The following is a 7,603-nucleotide window of genomic DNA, read 5'->3' as shown; positions in this document are numbered from 1 at the left end:
GTGGAGCAGGAAAAGTGGGACAGAAGATTTGGACTCATTAACCTTACTGTAGTAGTTGCTTGGCTTTTTTTATTATTTTTTCCTTCTCACTTTCCCCTCTCTCCTTCTCTCACACGCTACTGCCTCCCTCTTCTTATTCCCTTTCTCTTCTTTTCTCCTTTCTCTCCTCCCTCTCTATCTCATCTCTCTCCCTTTTGGTTCCCTGAGATTTGTTTTATAAACAATTTTATGGTTCAATTGTTACAATATTTACATCAATATTCAAATACCCGGAAACCAAAACCACAGTCTTATGCCTAGCAGCAAAATAATGAACAAAAAATAGAGCAAATGGCCAAACGTGAAGGGCTTGGAGCCGTTGTTTCTTTTGAATAAGTTCAAACAAATCTTCAATGATAGTGTTAGCCCAAGCCTTAGCGTTTTTCTTGCAATCCAACTCCTTCTTCACATTCTTGAGAGGTGTCTTCCTCTTTGAGGTACCATATATTTTAATTTCTGGGTATCTTTTACAGTTCAACAAAGCAAACCATAACCCAGCCTTTATAGATCAGTGGTGGTTGAAAGTTCAAAAACGTGTACAAAAACACCTTTGAACGTTTAGACCCCCAAATAACAACTTAATCAATTCAAGCAATATGTCAAACAACTAGTATGCAGAAACTTAACATATGCTATCAAACGAAATTGATTAAATACTATCTAAGCCATAACAGATTAATATCCACAGCAGATAAATATAAAGGCAAAGATAGAGAGGAAGGAAGATGCAAACACAAAGACAACACGCGATGTGTTATCGAAGAGGAAACCGAAGCCCTCGGCGAAAAACCTCTCCGCCGCCCTCCAAGCGGTAATCAATCCACTAGAAAATATAGTTGGATACAAGGACAGCAATAGACCCTCCAAGCCTAATCTACCCAGTGCACCTAAGCCCTCCAGCTTCTTGCTCCAACGAGGTTACGCCGAACCTTTTTCTTTTCTAGCTTCCCAGATTCCGCTACTAGACCGTAGCATCAACCAATGAAGATTGGTTCCTTCCTAATTGCTTCCCAGAAATCCAAACAGCAGTCTCACAATGATGATGATGGTGAGAACCTGGTTTGGTATAAAGCCTCTCAAGGATTAACAATGGAGAGGAAGAGAGTTGAGGAATTTGAAGAGACTCTAAGTATAGATTGTGTGTGAATCAATCTAGTTTTTCTCTAGGGTTTCTCTCTCAAAATTCTCTCTGGAAGCTCTCTTTCAATCGTGGGTAATAGGGGTATTTATACTGGAGTGGAGAGGAATGTGAAACGTCAGGTTTTTACAAAACAGGGGTGGCTCGCGGCTTGACCTCGCGGCTTGACTAAGTCGCGAGATCCAGTCGCGAGATAACCGTATGGCCAGTTGTCATGTTTTGTCCTGTAGTGCTCCAGCTAGCATGACTGTTCATCTTCCAGCATGCTTGGCACGTGTGCAGCTTCTGGCAGCTTGCAGCCGCGAGTCACCCGCGAGTCCCAGCCGCGACACTCTATTTTCTTGCACACTCTTGAGCAAACTTCACTCTATCTCACTCACTACCCTTACATCAAACCCACCTAAATACAGGGTTACTAAATGCTGAATTACAAGCAAATTTGGCACGGAATAAAGCCAATAAGATGGTTGAATAAATTCAACCTTACAGTGGTTGTTCATTGTATGGGTGTGGTTGTTCCGATTTGGGTTTGGGTATGTGGATGTTCTGATTTGGTGGTGGATGAGTTTGTTGTTTTGGGTTTGTGGTAGGTGGTAGATGAGTTTGTGACAAATTTCGGTGGTGGTGTGGTTTTTGTTCGTAGCTTTAGTGGTTGGATTGATTTGGGTTTGGCTGGTGGGTGGTGGAGGAGCTGGGTTTGGGTGATGGTAGTGGATGAGAAAGGTTGATATAGAGAAGAAGAGAGAGAAGAGATAAAGTAGTGTTTTATAACATTTGATTTAGTAGTTTATATTATTTTATTAGGTTGTATATAACAATAGGAACTAGGATGTTTGGTGTATTGTAAAATAAGTTAGTAAAATAAATAAAGTGGTATTTGAAGATGTAAAATAGTTTTTATTTTTTCATCCTCGGATGCTAGTACTCTTATAACCTAATCATCTCCAAACTCAAATCCCAGGGGCTTAAAGCCCAAGCAATGGAAGCACATCAACAGCACAAACCCCATATATTATCAGTAAAGGCACTACAAGAAAAAAAAATGATTGTTGCAATGACATTTTTCATTACAATAAAGCTGAAGTTTTTGTAATAAGATTCTATTGCAAAAAAATATAAATAAATAAATAAATAAATTTGTTACACAGTTTGAATAAACTTTGTGGTAATAGGTTATTGCAACAAAAATTATCGTTACAATGAAGTCGGTGTAATAAAGGATTTTTGATATTTTAAAAATATTGTTAATGCAACAAAACTAGTCGTTGCAATTGTGGAGTTTCATAGCATTAAGTTATCATAACTACAGTTTTTTTTTTTTTTTTTGCAATAAGTAATCACAACAACGTTTTTCATTGCAATAAGTTATTCTAATAATTTGATTTGTTGCAATAAGATATGGCAACAACATATTTCATTGCAGAAAGGTGTTGCAATGAAAATTTTCATTCCAATATGTTGTTACTTCACAATTTTCTGTGGTAACAAATTATCTTTATTATTTTGGCTTTGGCCTATTGTAAAAACACATTTAGTTGTGATAGAGACAAATACAAATTTAGTAATTAATTTTATTGTAATATAAAAAGAATTCATTCTATAAATAAATTTACAAAAACAACGTATTTAATGTTGTTTGAAGTCTTTTGTTAATTTGTGAAAGAAAGAAAACCCTAAGAGCACAAGAGTTCATCCCTAAACTCAAATCACTGATGCTCAAAACCCAAATCTTAAAAGCACATCAACGGCACATACTACCCTTATCATCATCAGTAAAGGCTCTTCCATGTCCAATTTTCGATACAATGTTACCATGAGCACGACAAGTCGGTTTCTTGCATTGCATATATAGAGTTAAAATGTTAAAAATAGCTTGGAAACATCAAACATGGGTACTTGTAAAAAATCCAAGCCTAGTCTCAGTGGTCGGGTGATGGATGAAAATTAGATTACACAAGCAAATAAAGAAAAAGAAAAATCAATTGTTTTTGGTGGTGTATTGACTTCTCTTTTGCCCAATGAACGGATAGTAATTTTTTGTAATGTATTGATAAGAAAAAATTTTGTTTTAATAACAAGTGATTTAGAGGAGTTGTACTATAACTCTAAATCTTTTCAACATGAGTAGGACATGGTTCAATGGACAAAAAATATGAGGCCGTGCTGAAACTTTGTACATTATGCTATTTGAAAACCATTGCCAACTAGTCGGTCTTGTTGTATTAAGAATCTCTACAATATTTACACAAAAGAGTTGCATACTTTCTTTTTCCCCCAAAGACACAACAATGGTCTTCTCACTAATAGTGTTACATGAGTTGCATCTTATCTAGATGGAAAACGAAAAAAAAAAAAAAAAAATCAAAAAACGGAAATTGAGTTAGATGAAATCTCACACACCATACATACATACATACATATCTATGTATATATGTGTATATATACATGCAACGAAAGCGCATTAACGGCACAAACTTCATATTATCATTTTCGGAAACTTCCCTTCCATGTCCAGGTTCCAGTGTAATATTACCTTGAGCACGACAAGTCCGATTTTTGCACTACATATATATAGAAAACAAATATTAAAATTAGGTTGGAAACATCAAACATGGTTACTTATATTGGAATGTAAAGAATACAATAGCCTAGTCTTAATGTTCAAGTGATGGATGAAAATCATATTATAGTATTGCAAATAAAGAAAAACATTTCAAATGTTGGAGGCTATGTGCCGAAGCTCACACAAAAGAGACTCACCTTGCAAACTTTTTTTGCCCCAAAGACACAGCAGTGGTATCCTCACTGATAGTGTTGCATGAGTTGCATCTTATCTAGATGGAAAACAAAAAATAAAACAATAAAAACTGAGTTAGACGAAATCTCACCCATCATACGTATATATGATCATTTTTCCTCCACCTATACACACAAAAGAATATATATTTATATATACCTTAGACTTGTACTCAAAGGTTCAACTGTCTGCACCACCTCGAGGCTAGAACTTACTTACTCTAAACATAGCAACCTGAATTTTCAAGGAAAAAGCTTGGAGGTGGGATGTTCCATTGCTTCAGGAAGTGGAAAGCTTTGTTTTTTTTTTTGTGTTTTGGCTAAGAGGAAACGAGTAGCTGATGAATTAATTAACACCCTCTACTACATATATAGGTAAAGCTTTGGTATTAAATAGGTAGGTGGGCGTAGAAATGAGTAGTTCTATGACCATAAATTAATTCACATCTTTTGTTACAATTTTACATGGCAAATCATAATTGATTGTCTGTTACTTTTATATAGATCCATAACATTTTTTTCACTATTCATAATCAAACATGCGGATAATTGTGAAAAAAATTATGGACCTAGAATTTTTTTTAAGTAGAAATTAATTCTTATTCCTTTTCCAGTTTTAGTATCTACTAATAATTTATATTTTAAAGCAACCTTATTATAAAATATGGTATAGTAGTCTACTTCTACCAAGTTAATATACTAGATTGGACGAGTGACTTTCTACTAATTACTAATGCAGTACCATGTGCAAGTGGTTAGAAGTGTACAGGACTATGACAAGTGGAAATCATATCAGCAAAAGAAAATTTTGAACAATAATATTAGTACCTTACATAAATACACACATTTTGCAACAATTGTCTTACATGGCAGATTTTGAGTGGTAGAAAAAGTATAATGGGTCCATTTAATAGTAATAGACAACCAATTATAATGTCATGTAAAACAATTGTGGTAAAGTATGTATGTTTGTGTGTTACTGGCATTTTTTTAATTTGAATTCACATATATTTAATCAAACTCCAAAAATTGATTTATATAAGAAACATAGTAAACATGTTCCAACTTGCAATAAAACATGCGATATTTATTTAGTACATCTAAAATGCCCCAATATCATTAGTTATTATTATTATTATTTTTTTGATAACCAGCCCGATCAAACTTTCATTAACTAGAAATAGAAATACAATGGGCTACATCTATTTGAACTTGTTCTGCTATATTGGGAGGAGTATCCTCTACCCAGATATTACACTCATTTAGATATTTAGCTTGCCTAGCCATAATATGAGCAGCAGCAATATTGCCACTTCTTCGGGTATGATTAACAACCCAAGCATTGAACCTTCTCAAACCCGCCAGAATTCCTTCGACCACTTTCCTTATAGCACTCGGTATCACGTCTTGTTTCTCCAGGGAGTTTGTCACCAACAGTGCATCACTTTCAATTATAATATCTTTTAATCCAAGGTCCCAAGCCAGCTCCACACCTTCCTCAGTAGCCTTTGCCTCAGCCTCCAAACCACCCAACGGCAGCCCAAGCTTCTTACTCAGGGCCCCCATTATTTCACCCCTTTCATTTCTAACGACCACCCCAATTCCGCAGCACTTGAGGTCGGCAAAAGTAGCGCCATCAGTGTTAACTTTGTACCACCCCGGTTTCGGAGGCTTCCATCTCACCGCATCAGGTACAGCAGGGGTAGTAGTGTTTTTTGCACCTTTGTTTGCAGCTTGGTACTCCTTTAAATATTATGAGGCTTCCTTCACAATCTGCTCATGGCTTTTGCATTGGCCCCCATGTCTCACTTGGTTTCTGTTGTTCCAGAGCCCCCATACAGTGGTGGCAAACAACTCCCAGTTAACCCCAGCACACCTCTCTTTGATTGCCCATACAATATCTATGAAGTCACTAGGGGGGTCTTGGAAAAAAGGGAGTTTTAACCTTGTGCCGCACCACACTGCTTCTGCCATTCAACAGCTCCACAAAGCATGCCCTGTTGATTCCCCACTCCCACACATATCACATCCCCTATCCAAGTTGATTCCACGTGCTTTCAATCGAAGTTTTGTAGGCAGTATATTTTTACATGCTCTCCAAAAAAAGATGCTTGATTTTGTTTGGACAATTTAATCGCCATGCAATCCTCCAAATATCCCTCATCTCCAAGCTATCTGAGCTACCTCCTTCCTCCCTACTACATCCTTCCTCTTTCAGCACTTTTTGGGACACATTGTATGTGCTTTTAATTGTGAATCTTCCATTTGAGGACCAGGCCCATATACGGGAATCTGCTGGTAGTTTGGTGCTAACAGGAATACTTAGAATCAAATCTGCCTCATAAGGAAGGAACATGTTCCTTACTTTCTCTGCATCCCATCCCCTCCTATCCACATCCACCAAGCTTGACACCATCTCCAAACCCGTGTGGATCCCAACTGGGCTTGTCACTTTGAAAGATTTCGGGGACGGAAGCCGCCTATCCTTCCAAATCCGCACCCCCTCCCCATTTCCAATGTACCATCTAGACCCTCTATCCACCACCTTTTTCGCTGTCTACATGCTTCTCCATGCATAGGAAGGCCTTCTTCCCAACTCTGCCTCACAAGCCACACCATTTGAGAAGTATTTTGCTTTTAGTACTCTATGGACTAGAGAATTGGGATTTTGCTGCATTCTCCACCATTGTTAGGAAGTAGAGCTAGATTGAAGGCTTTTAGGTCCCTAAATCCCATACCTCCTTCCGCCTTTGGGGAGCACAACTTCTCCTAAGAAATCCAGACCATTTTCCTTTCTCTATCTTTTTGGCCCCACCAAAAATTCCTCATTAGGGAGTTCAACTCTTTGCACAATGTATCTAGGAGTTTGAAGCAGCTCATCGTATACGTTGGCATTGCTTAAGCAACTGCCTTAATGAGGATTTCCCTACCGGCTCGAGAAAGCAACTTACCCTTCCAACCAGATATTTTCCTCCCTACTTGGTCCTTTATTCAGTTGAAAGCCTTCCTTTTTCCCCTCCCCACCAACGGTGGTAGCCCTAGGTATTTTTCATGGTGCTGACAAACTCTAGCCCCAAACTTCTCCTTCATATATTCCTTCACTTCCCTACTAGTGTTCTTGCTGAAAAAGAGGGAAGTTTTTTCCTTGTTGAGTTTTTGCCCCGAATCCCCTTCATAATCCTTGAGTACCTTTAATACCCTATCACATTCCTCCTTCATGGCTCTACAAAATACAATGCTATCATCAGCAAACAACAAATGGGTAATGCTTGGCACTCTTCTACTTACCGCCACCCCCTTCAAGTGCCCCCCCCCCCTTTCCTCCGTTTTGAACATCGCCGATAGACCTTCAGCACACAATAAGAACAAGTAGGGAGATATGGGGTCACCTTGGCATAAACCCCTTGATGGCTTAATTTTCCCTTTTGGTTCTCCATTAATCAGCACAGAGTAGGAGACCGTAGTTACACACATCATCATTAAAGAAATCCACCTTTCATGAAACCCATCTTCCTCATCATTGCTTCCAAGTATACCCATTCGACCCTGTCGTACGCCTTGCTCATATCAAGCTTTACGGCCATAAGTGCTTCCTTCCCTTTCTTCCTTTGATCGATGCAGTGCATTGTT

At 38.0% G+C, this 7,603-nt stretch overlaps 1 long non-coding RNA gene across 1 annotated transcript; it reads right to left on the bottom strand.

Moving 5' to 3' along the window:
• Positions 1–3,459: 3,459 nt before the first annotated feature.
• LOC115984350 lies at positions 3,460–4,267 on the bottom strand. Its single transcript, XR_004090531.1, has 3 exons — positions 4,134–4,267; positions 3,938–4,011; positions 3,460–3,738 (listed from the first exon to the last, which is right to left on the bottom strand). It is a non-coding gene; the product is annotated as an uncharacterized LOC115984350 (long non-coding RNA).
• Positions 4,268–7,603: the final 3,336 nt, after the last annotated feature.

The sequence above is a fragment of the Quercus lobata genome, chromosome 4 (assembly GCF_001633185.2).
Source record: "Quercus lobata isolate SW786 chromosome 4, ValleyOak3.0 Primary Assembly, whole genome shotgun sequence".
In the NCBI taxonomy this organism is placed as follows: Eukaryota; Viridiplantae; Streptophyta; class Magnoliopsida; order Fagales; family Fagaceae; genus Quercus; species Quercus lobata.
Note: the sequence above shows the minus strand (reverse complement) of the source record. Positions and strands in the feature narration are given on the sequence as shown.